General features: G+C 52.1%; 1 protein-coding gene across 1 annotated transcript in view; it reads left to right on the top strand.

The window, feature by feature from the left end:
• The first annotated feature begins 1,116 nt into the window (after positions 1 to 1,116).
• The window catches only part of RFX1 (regulatory factor X1), a 46,273-nt gene continuing 33,678 nt past the window's right edge, over positions 1,117 to 13,711 (top strand). The window contains exon 1 of the mRNA XM_025367282.1: positions 1,117 to 1,329. The gene's annotated coding sequence lies outside the window, so the exon portion shown is untranslated. The remainder of the gene's footprint in view (positions 1,330 to 13,711) is intronic.

Below are 13,711 nucleotides of genomic sequence, written 5' to 3'. Positions count from 1 at the left end.
GAAGATTATCTTGATGACTGAGTTTTTGCGCCCAAGATGCTCATCCTAGTCCGGGCTCTGTTTCTGTCTCTTCTCGTCCTGCAGCACCGGGACAGTCACTTGAGGAAACTGAGGCACGGAGGAGCGTATGTGTGGGAGGTGTGTGTGTGGCGGGGACTGTGGTGAGCTCTCCTGGGCGGACCGAGCTCCCTGGGCTGGGCCGGGAGCTGACCTTTGCTTATCTACCGCGGTTGAAGCCGCTAATGAAGTCCCCCGCCTTGCAGAGACCTTTCCCAGGGCGGCCGCACCGCCTGCAGGGCAGAGATAGCCGCGATCACCCAGGCAGCGGTGACCTTTTCCGGCTGGAGGGGACCGGGAGGCGGCAGACGGCGCGGCGGCCGCGCTGTCTGGCCGGCTTGGGTGGAGGAGGATGTCGCCCCAGCGGGTGGGAGCTGGGATCGAACCCCGCCCCGGCCTCCAGCGTCCACCCAACCCCGACGCGGGCATGGGCAGTGGAGGCGGGGTAATGCGCGCCCAGTGACGTAATGGAACCCCGAGCCCGGCCTTCGCTGCTGTCGTCACAGAGGGTCTGCGCTGCGTCACCGCATTCCTCCCTTGACGTCAGCGCAAGAAGCCAGAAACTGGCCCACCGAGCGAGAGAGAAATCTGGAGCGAAGCCTTCCTTTCTCGCCTTCTTAATTTGGTAAGACATGTAAAGTATACGCAGGAGCGAACTACAACTCCCAATCGGCCTTGCGTGCCAAGCATGCGCACGACCTCCAGCTAGAGAGCGCGGCAAACCTTTGGTAGATTGACGTCCTTTTAGTCGAACCAGGAGGTCGATTTTACAGCGGCAAACCAATCCCGTCCTCACAAGTCCCACCCCTTTATTCTTAGCCAGCTGCTTCCCTGCGGGAGTGACGGGCCCGGCTGCCTTTGAGGGTTCAGTTTCTTTTGATAGACATTCATACCGATGAATCAGATCGCTGGGAAGTCGAGAGGGTGTTGAAAAGCATCCATTGGGACCAATAGTTTATCTGCAAGGCCTGGCGCCGTTCAATCACTTCTCCTGGCGCCGCCAATCACCCGGGGCCCCGCCCCCAGCGCGTGACGTAAGTAGGGTGGGTAGCAACAGTTGCCCCGGTGAGGGAAACGGAGGCGCCATAGCCACGGTAGTCGTGGCGACCAAGCAACCCGGCAACGCGAGTCAACAACAACAACCGCCCGGCCGACCCCCACCCCCACCCCCCCGGCCTGGCCCGGGGACCCCAGCACGTCCAGTCCCCTTCCCAACATCGACTCCGAGACCTCCGAAAAGCCTTTCCGAGAGAGCAGTGGGGAGAAGCGGAGGTAACCGGGGCGGCCCCGGGGTGGCTGGCCGGGCCGAGGCGGGCGGCGGGGCCGGGGCGGTGGATGTCTCTGTAATCACAGTCCGGGGGGAAGGGGCGGGCGGTCAAAATGGCGGCGGCGACTGTCTGGACCGTGGGGGAGGGGGCCGGGGCCCGGCTGGAACGACACCACCCGCCCCCGTCCCCGCGGCCCGGCCCCCGCGAGGGGCGGGCGCTCGCAGGCCGGCGGCTAGTGGAGGTCGGCTGGCCGGGGCGGGGGGCTTTTATATGTCGGGAGGCGCGAAGGGGCGGGCCTGGGGAGGCTGGGCCAATGGGAGCGAGGGAGGGACGAGGCGGGGCCAAGGTGGGTGGGCGGGACCAGGAGGGAAAGTATGGGCGGGGCCCGCTGGGTCTCCCCAACCTCCACCTCCGGAACCAGGTGGGGCAACCACCACCCGGGACTCCTTCCAGATCCCTAAGCGATTGTCTTCTTCCTTAAGAGCCTTGCAGTTGTCCCCAGGACTCAGAGCTTGGACAAGTGCCTGTCCATCTGAGGCCTCGGTTTTCCATCCTATAAAATGGGGAGAATCATTGACATCGCCCTTTTTCTGCAGTACGGGGACTCCTCATTCCTTCCAGGAATTTCGCTTACGGCTTATCTTTGAACTTTTTCCTTCTATCTACTGTTTCTGAATTTGGTTTGATAAAATAACTGTCAGCTAGTCCTGATTTCAACACTGCAGCCCACTCCTAAACCTGCCACCTTCTCTCTGGGAGGAGTTTCATGGAGGAGCTAGGAATCGATTTGGCTTTAGCGTGGAGGATTTGGTTTGCAGAAATCAAAGTTCATGGCAGGGAGGAGTGATCATGAGGGACTGCTTTAGAGGAACAGAAACCTGAGTGCTTTTCTCTGGGCTGCTGTTTGAGACCTGATGTTTCCTGGTTTGGGGTTGCAGGGGTTTGTTCCTGGTGATGGGACGTTTCTGGATCCTGCCCACTGAGGTCTCCCCTACTGGGAACGGGGGAGCAAATGGCGCCTGAGGAAATTTCTTAGATTTTTTTAAAGCCGCTTCTCTTGGCCAGACACATGTTTTTGTGTCAAATGAGTGTCAACCGAGTCACATGTCACTGACAAGGTCCCAGCCTCTAGGGCCACGTGGGCAGGAGCGGTCAGAGGAAAGGGGAAGCTATCCATATTTGTGAGAGGAGAATCTTTGCCACTGCTTTTTAGGGTGACAATATCCTGCCAGCTCGGGGAAAAAAAATTTTTTTTTTTAAGTAGCCAGCCAGGCCAAGTCTCCTTGGGTTATTCTCCGTCTTGCTTTTGAGCTTAGTGTCAGTGTGCAAACTGCAGCCGTTTCCTTTTAAATTAGTCAATAAATTCCAAGGAAAAGGATCATTTCAGGCTTTTCCCCAAGAGTTTGAGATTAGTCTGGTGGGGGTTGGCGGGTCCTCACTTCTCCAGGTACTTTTTCTAGCCCAGGCCCTTTTTAGAGGAGGCAGGGACTCTTTGAAAGTTAGGACAGGTGGAGATTACTTTTCAGTAAAACAAACAAGCAAACAAGAAAGCTAGAAATGCCAAGTTGCTAGAAGGATCATCAGCACTTTTTTTTTTTTTTTTTTTTTTTTGGAGACAGAGTCTCACTCTGTTGCCAGGCTGGAGCGCAGTGGCTTGATCTCGGCTCACTGCAGCCTCTGCCTCCCAGGTTCAAGCGATTCTCCTGCCTCAGCCTCCTGAGTAGCTGGGACTACAGGCGAGCGCCATCATGCCTGGCTAATTTTTGTATTTTTAGTAGAGACGGGGTTTCACCGTGTTGGTCAGGATGGTCTTTATCTCTTGACCTCGTGATCCACCCGCCTCAGCCTCCCAAAGTGCTGGGATTACAGGCGTGAGCCACCACGCCCGGCTAGCAGTTCTTAGAAAGGCTAACTGAGCAGGCTGGGCGTGGTGGCTCACGCCTGTAATCCCAGCACTTTGGGAGGCTGAGATGGGTGGATCACCTGGAGGTCAGGAGTTTGAGACCAGCCTGGCCAGCATGGTTAAACCCTATCTCTACAAAAAATTAGCCAGGCGTAGTGGCACATACCTGTAATCCTAGCTACTCAGGAGGCTGAGGCACGAGAATTTTTTGAGCCTGGGAGGCGGAAGTTGCAGTGAGCCGAGATCGCGGGCCACTGCACACCAGTCTGGGCAACAGAGAGTGAGACTCTTGTCTCAAAAAGAAAAAGAAAAAGAAAAAGCTAACTGAGCAGAAAGTGATGTTACCAATTATGTGGTCTTGTTGACTGCCTCAGTCACTAGTTCCATTTACAGGTGAAGGGCCTGAGGAGTCATTTGACTAGGAAGAGAACACTAGGTTGGTTTGAAGCAGACTTGAAACAGTCAGCTTTTCTAGCTGTGTGCTCTTAGGCAAGTTACTTAAGTTCTCTGGGCCTCGGTTTTCCCTCCTTTCATCTAGGGGCAGTAGTCCTTGGTAATCCTTTCAATCTCATGTTTCTGTGCTATGGATCCCGGAAAATAATACCTGTGGAACCTCAAATACATAGGAATTGCTGAAACTAACTAAATACAAAGTAATTGCTAACGTAGTTATGTTAATGTTAGCCTCTGCTGTTATGGTGATTGTCACTTCCTGTTCAACCCTCGGAAATACACAGTTGGCTTTTATTTTTATCATTTTGAATCCAGTGAGAGCCCTCGTGGCTTTAAAGGTTGACCCGCGTCTCGCTTGCTGGACTGTGTGGGTGGATGACAGGGAGCCAGGAAGCTGGCTACCAGGAATCCAGTTTGTAGTGGGAAAGTCACTCCCCTTGCTGCTGAATGGCCGTTCTCCGGCTTTAGGAGAGTCACTAGAAAGAAAAATCCTGGCCAGGTACAGTGTCTCAATTTGGGTGCTCACTCCCCTAGTACTTTGGGAGGCCAAAGCGGGTGGATCACTTGAGGTAAAGAGTTCGAGACCAGCCTCGCCAACATGATGAAACCCTAGCTCTACTAAAAATACAAAAAGTAGCCGGGCATGGTAGCACATGACTGTAGTCCCAGCTACTTAGGAGGCTGCGGCAGGAGAATCCCTTGAACCAGGGAGACGGAAGTTGCAGTGAGCCAAGACCGTGCCACTGCACTCGAGCCTGGGTGACAGAGCAAGACTCTGTCTCAAAACAAACAAACAAAATGCTACTTGGGCTCAGGCCTAGACTCAGTCCCAAGCCTTCCAGGAGGCAGCTGGGTGAGTGGGGATGTGGACATTGTGGGAAAGGTGGGGAGCTGGAAATGGTGTTTCTGGAGCCGAGGTCCTCACCCTTCTCCTCTGTCATGTACCTGAGCATCTCGGGGAAGGGGATGGTCAGGCTGCCCCTCCCAGAGATGCTGCCTTCGATAGCAGCTGCACAGGACGTGGTCTTCCTAGGCTAGAGAGACTCCCACGTGCTCCCCAGGCCTGTTCTGAACCAGAAGGCATTGCCTGGCTCTGTAGCACAAGCCGGCTACTGGCAGGAGGAAGTAACTTTCTCACAAGGTCTCAGCAGTCGGTAGACTGGAACCTGCCTTTGCTGCTCACTAGCAGTGTGTTCTGGTGCATCGTTTATGCTGCCTGGACAGTAAGAGTCGAAACCCCCACTATGTGCCTGCTAGTTTTCTTTTCTTTTTTTTTTTTTTTTTTTAGAGAGAGAGTCCTACTCTGTCACCCAGGATGGAGTGCAGTGGCATGATCTCAGCTCACCACAACCTCCACCTCCCGGGTTCAAGCAATTCTCCTGCCTCAGCCCCCCAAGTAGCTGGGAATACAGATGCCTGCCACCATGCCCAGCTAATTTTTGTTTTGTGTTGGTATGGTTTTTTTGGGATGGAGTTTCTCTCTTGTTGCCCAGGCTGGAGTGCAATGGCGTGATTGCATTGCAACCTCCGCCTCACAGGTTCAAGAGATTCTCCTGCCTCAGCCTCCCAAGTAGCTGGGATTACAGGTGCCTGCCACCATGCCCGGCTAATTTTTGTATTTTTAGTACAGACAGGGTTTCACCATGTTGGCCAGGCTGGTCTGGAACTCCTGACCTCAGGTGATCCACCCGCTTTGGCCTCCCAAAGTGCTGGAACTACAGGTGTGAGCCACCGCAGCAGCCTAATTTCTGTATTTTTAGTAGAGACAGGGTTTCACCAGGTTGGCCAGGTTAGACTTGAATTCTGACTTCAGGTGATCTGCCCGCCTCGGCCTCCCAAAATGTTGGGATTACAGGTGTGAGCCACTGCTCCCGGCCTTGTCTGTCAGTTTTCTAGGAGCTGAGACAGAGTGAGGGGCAAGGCCCACCAGGTCTCTGCCGTTGGGGAACTTACCTTTCCAGTCATGGAGGGAAGAGGAACTAGGAAGAAGAAAATAAATTCAGCCAGACGCAGTGGCTCATGCCTGTAATCCCAGCACTTCGGGAGGCTGAGACACGAGGATCACTTAAGCTCAGGAGTTTGAGACCAGCCTGGGCAACATAGCGAGACCCCATTTCTTAAAAAGATTAAAAAATTAGCGAGGTGTCATGGCACAGGCCTGTGGTCCCATATACTCTAATTAAATGGTTTACATATTCAGCAAGGCCCTCCCAAAGACATAGAAAGAAAACTCACTCTCTTCATCTGTAGAATACTGTGGTCCCATATACTCTGGAGACTGAGGCCAGAGGATCACTTGTGACCGGGAATTCAAGGTTACAGTGAACTGTGATTGTGCCACTGCACTCCAGCCTGGGCAACAGAGCAAGACCCTGTCTCTAAAAAACGAAAAAGAAAGAAAATAAACTCAACAGGGAAACACAGTGTCAGTAAGCAAATAAAATAGTACTATGTGCTTTAGACCCAAGGAAATGCATATGAGCTGAGACCTGAATAAGGAGGAGAAGCCAGCCGTGAAGGTGGCGGTGGGGACAGCATGCCAGGTGGGAGAAAGAGGTGGGGCCGAGGCCGTGAGGCAGGAATGGATCTGCAGCATTCTTTTTTTTTTTTTTGCAGAGAGGCTCACTGTAACCTCTGCCTCCTGGGTTCAAGCAATTCTTCTACCTCGGCCTCCTGATTTTTAAAATTTTTTTGTCGCGATGGAGTCTCAGCTATGCTGCTAAGACTGGTCTCAAACTTCTGGGCTCAAGCAGTCTTCCTGCCCTGGGCTCTCAAAGTGCTGAGATAACAGGCGTGAGCCGCCATGCCTGTCCAGGATATATTTTAAAGTGACAGGGTCTTGTTCTGTTGCCCAGACTGGAGTGCAGTGGTGTGATCATAGCTCACTGAAGCCTGGAACTCCTAGGCTCAAATGATTCTCCCACCCCAGCCTCCCAAGCAGTGGGGACTTCAGGTAAGGGGTACTATGCCTAACTGATTTTTGCAGTTTTTTATAGAGATAAGGCATCACTTCGTTGCTTAGGCTGGTCTTGAACTCCTGGGCTCAAGTGATCCTCCAATCTTGGCCTCCCAAAGTGGTGGGATTATAGATGTGAGCACTGTGCCCAGTCATTAGGAGATATGTGTGTGTGTGTGTGTGTGTGTGTGTGTGTATTTGTTTGCATGCAGTGGCACAATCTCATCTCACTGCAACCTCTGCCCCACCAGACGCAAGCAATCCTCCTGCCTAAGCCTCCTGAGTAGCTGGGATTACAGCCACACACCACCATGCCCAGCTAATTTTTGTATTTTTAATAGAGACGGGGTTTCCCCATGTTGGCTAGACTGGCTTCAAACTCCTGACCTCAAATGATCCACCCACCTCAGCCTTCCAAATTGCTAGGATCACAGGCATGAGCCACCACACCCGGCCTCTAGGATATATTTTGGAGGAGTAATTGACAAATCTTCTAAATGAATTGAATATAGAGGATGAGAGAAACACACATCATCCCATTTAATTTTACCATTCTTCTGCAAGTTCATTATTGAAGCCATTCTACAGATGAAGAGAGTGAGTTTTCTTTCTATGTCTTTGGGAGGACCTTGCTGAATATGTAAACCATTTAATTAGAGAATCTGGCATCCAAAACAGGGGTCAGACCAGGCGCTGTGGCTCATGCCTGTAATCCCAGCACTGTGGGAGGCCAAGGTGGGAGGATCACCTGAGGTCAGGAGTTCAAGACCAGCCTGGCCAACATGGTGAAACCCCATCTGTACTAAAAATACCAAAGCTAGCCAGGTATGGTGGCGGGCACCTGTAATCCCAGTTCCTCAGGAGGCTGAGGCAGGAGAATCGCTTGAACCTGGGAGGCAGAGGTTGCAGTAAGCAGAGACTGTGCCATTGCACTCCAGCCTGGGCAATAAGAGCGAAACTTTGCCTCAAAAAAAAAAAAAAAAAAAAACCAACACAGGGGTCAACAAACTATGGCCTGCTGCCTATTTTTGTTTGGCTGGTGAGCGAAGAATGATTTTTATATTTTAAAATTATTGGAAATATCAAAACTGGAATTATATTTCATGATATGTGAAAATTACATGAAGTTAAAATCTCAGTGTCTAGAAATAAAGTTTTATTCGCACACAGCCTGCTCATTTGTTTACCTATTGTGCATGGCCACTTTCACATTACAGTGGCAGAGTTGAACAACTGCTGCAAAGACTAGCCACAAAACTGAAAATGTTTACTGCTTGGCCCTTTACAGAACTTTGCCAAGCCCTCATTTAAAGTAATAGATTTAAACAGTCTCCATAAACAGCTGCTGGCTTTGAAGATAGGTGCAGCCACTAGTGCTTTTCTTGGCAGATTCATTGCCAAAGAACAGTTTGTTCAGTAATGCCCTCGTTTTATGTACCAGGCTCCATAAAGAAAGGGTTCTCATGCTCAAATATATGGACAATACCTCATGCTATGTATGTGATTTATTTCTCTCTAGGGAACAAACCTGCATAATTGCTTAATATAGGCTCCTTAAAAGGTAGAAAAGGGCTCTTTGGTCAAATAATTGTAGGAAAAAGATTGACAATCACAGTGCTGAGAAGGCCTCCAGTAGAGAAGTTGGTTTGATTGTTCCTTGATCTCCCACCTCCTCCTTTTGAGCTTAGCCGTTTAGAAATTAATCATCACCTCCTCTTCTTGCCCCTGAGTGGAAGGGATGAGGCCCATGGGATTTGTCCCTAGGAGGAGAAAGAGCCAGTAAGTGAGGAGCTTTTAAAGCCCTTTCTTTGTGGGAGGGGCCACAAGGGGCCAGCTCTCTTAAGGCTGAGAAAGCCAAGGCCAGCATTTCTCAGAGTGCTGTCAGGACTGGCTGCCTCAGAATCATCTAAGGGACTAGCTGAAACAGACTCTGGGGCCATTTCAGACTCACTGGGCAGCAGAGCCCAGGAATCTGCATGATATTGCCAATGAAAGCTTAGGTTGGATTTCCTCTTGGTGTCCCCTCCCAAGAGCTTGAAGATCCTCTCTCCTTCCTCTTCTATCCCAACCTGGCTTGGATATTTGTTGAATGAATAATAACACCTGCCACTTATCAGTGTTTATTGGGTGCTGAGCTGATCTCACTGGATCTTTGTTTTTTTTTTTTCTTGAAACAGAGTCTTGCTCTGTCACCCAGTCACCCAGGCTGGATTGCAGTGGTGTGATCTCTGCTCACTGCACCCTCTGCCTCCCGGGTTCAAGTGATTCTCCTGCCTCAGCCTCCTGAATAGCTGGGACTACAGGCACAAGCCACCATACCTGGCCAATTTTTGTATTTTTAGTAGAGATGAGTTTTCGCCATGTTGGCCAGGCTGGTCTCAAACTCCTGACCTCAGGTGATCCACCTGCCTCGGCCTCCCAAAGTGCTGGGATTATAGGTGTGAGCCACCGCACCCGGCCTGATCTCATTGGATCTTTGTAGGAATTTGATGAATTGGGTGTTCTCGTTATCCCCAGGTGACAGGCAAACTGAGGCCCAGAAGAAGGTTGGTAATATGTTCATGAGTTAAGAAACAGTGCCAGCGTTCATGTGGGTGAGGGTCTCACACCAGGCAGATGAAGGGTCGTTGGCTATAGTGACTTGAGTACCCGAGCTGGGCCAGATTTGGACCCGATGGTGTGAGGAACCTCCTCCCGTCTAACTCTGGCAGGAGTTTGGGGAGGGCAGGGACTGGAGGAAGATGGTCTTCGTCCTGTTCAAGGCAGGCAGTAGCCTTTTCTCTCTCATGGTGGGCAAGTTTCCCTGCTGCCCGAGTGCCTGGGCCTTGGAGCACTAAGGCTGGCCACCTGCTAGATGGGAAGACCCCAAACGGCTTCTCATCCTGTCTGCCTCCACTCCTCCTACCAGAGTGACCTCACCTGGCAGGAAGCGTGGCCCCAGGGCCCTGTCAGCTCAGTTCCCTCCAGCCAGGAGGGTCCTGGGGTCGCTTCCCAGCCTGCCGCAAGCCCAGAGGGCACACCCAAGAGGCAAGTGTAAGATCCTGTTTCCTTCATCCTCAGCAGCCCAAAGCTCTGGACGCTGGAAGGGAGGCAGGGCCAGGAGTATTTTCATCTTTCCTGGAACTGTGTTAAAGGGCCCTGGGCAGTGAAGGGAGCCAGAGCCATTTCCTGAGTGCTTATAGCATGCCAGATGCCTGGCCACGCGCTGCCCACAGGATAAGGTTGAACTCCTCAGAGGCCCCGCCTTTTAGGGCCAGCCGTCCTCCCATTTCACAGATGGAGCCGTAGAGACTCCCCTCAAAAGTCACACAGCTAGGAGGAAGCCAAGTTCAAATCATGGCACATCCATCCCTGTCCAGGGCTTGTTTCTCACCTGCCTTGCCCCACTGCTAACTCCGACACCTCTTGAGTTCGGCATCCAAGGGCAGAACCTGGAACCCAGGGGGAGGGAGGCACAGGGAGGCGTGAAGGATGGGAACCACTGCACTGCCCGGCCTCCTGTGGGCTGCTCGGGCTGACTTCCCCCTCGCCAGTTCTGCTGCCCTTAACTGCGGCCTTTGGCAGGGGGTGTAACCTCTGCAGGTGACGCTTGGGTCTCCCTGTTGGAAGAACTGGCAAGATGCCGTGTACTGACTTTAAGAAGCAAATGAAGATTGGGCGCAGTGGCTCATGCCTGTAATCCCAGCACTTTGGGAGGCCGAGGCAGGTGGATTACTTGAGGTCAGGAGTTCGAGACCTGCCCAGCCAACATGGTGAAACCCTGTCTCCACTAAAAACACAAAAATTAGCCGGGTGTGGTGGCAGGTTCCTGTAGTCCCAGCTACTCGGGAGGCTGAGGCAGGAGAATTGCTTGAACCCGTGGGGGCAGAGGTTGCAGTGAGCCGAGATCGCACCACTGTACTCCAGCCTAGATGACAGTGATACTCCGTCTCAAAAAAAAAAAAAAAAAAGCAAATGAGCCCTGTGCCTGGCATCCTGAGTGGGGATGGAGGCTGACATATGTATCTGGGGGTCAGAAAGACCTACGTTCAATCCCCCCGTCACCAGTTGCTCAAGGCTTTCAGCAGCCTACCCCTCAGCCTCGCTCAACTGTAAAATGGACATGATGGTGCCTCCCTCACACGGCTGCCGGGAGGAGGTGACCTCAGTGGAGGGCTCTGGGGGCTCCTGGTCAACCAACAACAGTTGTTGTTTTTTACCTCCTCCTTCCTTTGAGGGTCACCCTGCGGCTGGAGGGCCACCTGGGAACATGGTGGCACACAGGTGCTGAGTGTTAGTGCAGAAAAGGCTCTGGTCCAGTTGCCAGCCAGGATGCAGTACTGCCCGGTGTCACAGCCAGCTGCAGGCAGGGCTCTCAGACCCAAATGCCTTCCGGGGCCAGGCAGGAGCCACAAAAGCATGGAGGTGGAGCCTTTCCTCTTAACCACTCATGCCTCTGTCCCATTGTCTCTCAAATGCTTCGGACCTGGGGATAGGGCTCATAAGTACAAGGGTCCCCAAACCATCTGCCGATCCCCTGCTGCAGCAGGGCTGAGACGGAGGGAGGCCATGCCCAGCCCAGCACCTAGGAGAGGGACACGCCCTTTAGCAGCCAGTCCCGCCCTGTTCTTTCCTTTTGTTTTGTTTTGCTCTGAGACAGGGTGTTGCTCTGTCACTGAGGCTGGAGTGCAGTGGAGCAATCTCACAATCTCAGCTCACTGCAACTTCCACGTCCCAGGTTCATGCGATTATCCCACCTCAGCCTCCTGAGTAGCTGGGATTACAGGCGCGCACCACTACTCCCGTTTTATTTTTTTTTTTTTTGAGACAGAGTGTCACTCTGTTGCCCAGGCTGGAGTGCAGTGACAAGATCTCGGCTCATTGCAACTTCTGCCTCCCAGTTTCAAGCGATTCTCCTGCCTCAGCCTCCTAAGTAGCTGGGATTACAGGCACGTGCCACCATGCCCAGCTGATTTTTGTATTTTTAGTAGAGACGGGGTTTCACCATGTTGACCAGGCTGGTCTTGAACGCCTGACTTCAGGTGATACAGCTGCCCCGGCCTCCCAAAGTGTTGGGATTACAGACGTGAGCCACTGAGCTCGGCCAAGGCCGGCCCTGTTCTGAGGTCAGCCACAGCTGCCAGGTTCTCAGTGCAGCCTGGGCTGCTCCCAGCTCCGTGGCCCCTGGCCACAGAAGGGTACTGTCCCACTGATGAGCTTACATCTGGTGTCAAGACCCATAACTGCCCCCGGGCAGAGGGCCCAAAAAGCCCCTGTGGCCTCATGCAGCTCACAGGAGCTTTTTGGACTCAAAACACCTTCCCACTGGGAATGCTGATCAGAATCCCAAGTCCAGATGGCAGGCACGCAGGGAACTGGCACGGGTCCCCGGGAGACAGCTTTCCCCATGACTCTGCTTCCCGGCAATAAACTGATGAGTCAGGAGTGCAGAACACCAGAGTTCAAACGCAGCCCTGCCACTTCCCCGCTGTGTGGCCTGGGGCAAGCACCTTAACCTCTCTGAGCCTCAGCTCCCTATCTAGCAGACAGAACCCAAACCCAGACATGGTTGTTGGAAAGTTTAAAATGAAATAGGCCGGGCGTGGTGGCTCACACCTAGAATCCCAGCACTTTTTGGGAGGCTAAGGCGGGAGAATCGCTTGAGCCCAGGAGTTCAAGACCAACCTGGGCATGATAATGAAACTCCCGTCCCTGAAAAAAATAATTATATGTATATATCTCTCTGTGTGTATATAAATATACATATGAATATATAGATATACAAATATAGATATATACATAACGTATATAGTATACATATTTACATTACATATATAATATAAATATACATATATACATATATATGCATATTTCAATATACGCATACTATATACACACATATATGTATATTTATATACGTATATGTATATTTCAACATATAAATAAAAATATACACACACACACACACACACATATATATTCAGACAGAGTCTTGCTGTGTTGCCCAGGCTGGAGTGCAGTGGTGCAATCTTGGCTCATTGCAACCTCTGCCTCCCAGGTTCAAGTGATTCTCCTGCCTCAGCCTCCGGAGCAGCTGAGACTACGGGTATGCACCACTACGCCTAGCTAAATTTTGTATTTTTAGTAGAGATGCGGTTTCACCGTGTTGGCCAGGCTGGTCTCAAACTCCTGACCTCAAGCGATCTGCTTGCCTCAGCCTCCCAAAGTGCTGGAATTACGTGTGTGAGCCACTGTGCCTGGCCTAATATATATTTTATTTTATTATTATTATTATTTTTTTGAGACAGAGTCTCACTCTGCTGCCCAGGTTGGAGTGCAGTGGCATGATCTTGGCTCACTGCAAGCTCCGCCTCCTGGGTTCATGCCATTCTTCTGCCTCAGCCTCCCGAGTAGCTGGGACTACAGGCGCCCGCCACCATGCCTGGCTAATTTTTGTTTTTGTTTTTTTTTTTTTGAGACGAGGTCTTGCTCTGTCGCCCGAGCTGGAGTGCAGTGGCCGGATCTCAGCTCACTGCAAGCTCCGCCTCCCGGGTTTACGCCATTCTCCTGCCTCAGCCTCCCGAGTAGCTGGGACTACAGGCGCCAGCCACCTCACCTGGCTAGCTTTTTGTATATTTTAGTAGAGACGGGGTTTCACCGTGTTAGCCAGGATGGTCTCGATCTCCTGACCTCGTGATCCGCCCGTCTCGGCCTCCCAAAGTGTTGGGATTACAGGCGTGAGCCACTGCGCCGGCCTAATGTATATTTTTAAAAGGTGAACTAGGCCGGGCGCGGTGGCTCAAGCCTGTAATCCCAGCACTTTGGGAGGCCGAGACGGGCGGATCACAAGGTCAGGAGATCGAGACCATCCTGGCTAACCCGGTGAAACCCCGTCTCTACTAAAAAATACAAAAAACTAGCCGGGCGAAGTGGCGGGCGCCTGTAGTCCCAGCTACTCGGGAGGCTGAGGCAGGAGAATGGCGTGAACCCGGGAGGCGGAGCTTGCAGTGAGCTGAGATCCGGCCACTGCACTCCAGCCTGGGTGACAGAGCAAGACCCCGTCTCAAAAAAAAAAAAAAAAAAAAAAAAAAAAAA

Source organism: Theropithecus gelada, chromosome 19 (assembly GCF_003255815.1).
Source record: "Theropithecus gelada isolate Dixy chromosome 19, Tgel_1.0, whole genome shotgun sequence".
Taxonomy (NCBI): Eukaryota; Metazoa; Chordata; class Mammalia; order Primates; family Cercopithecidae; genus Theropithecus; species Theropithecus gelada.
The sequence above is the reverse complement of the archived record's forward strand: the minus strand, read 5'-3'. Positions and strand labels throughout refer to the sequence as shown.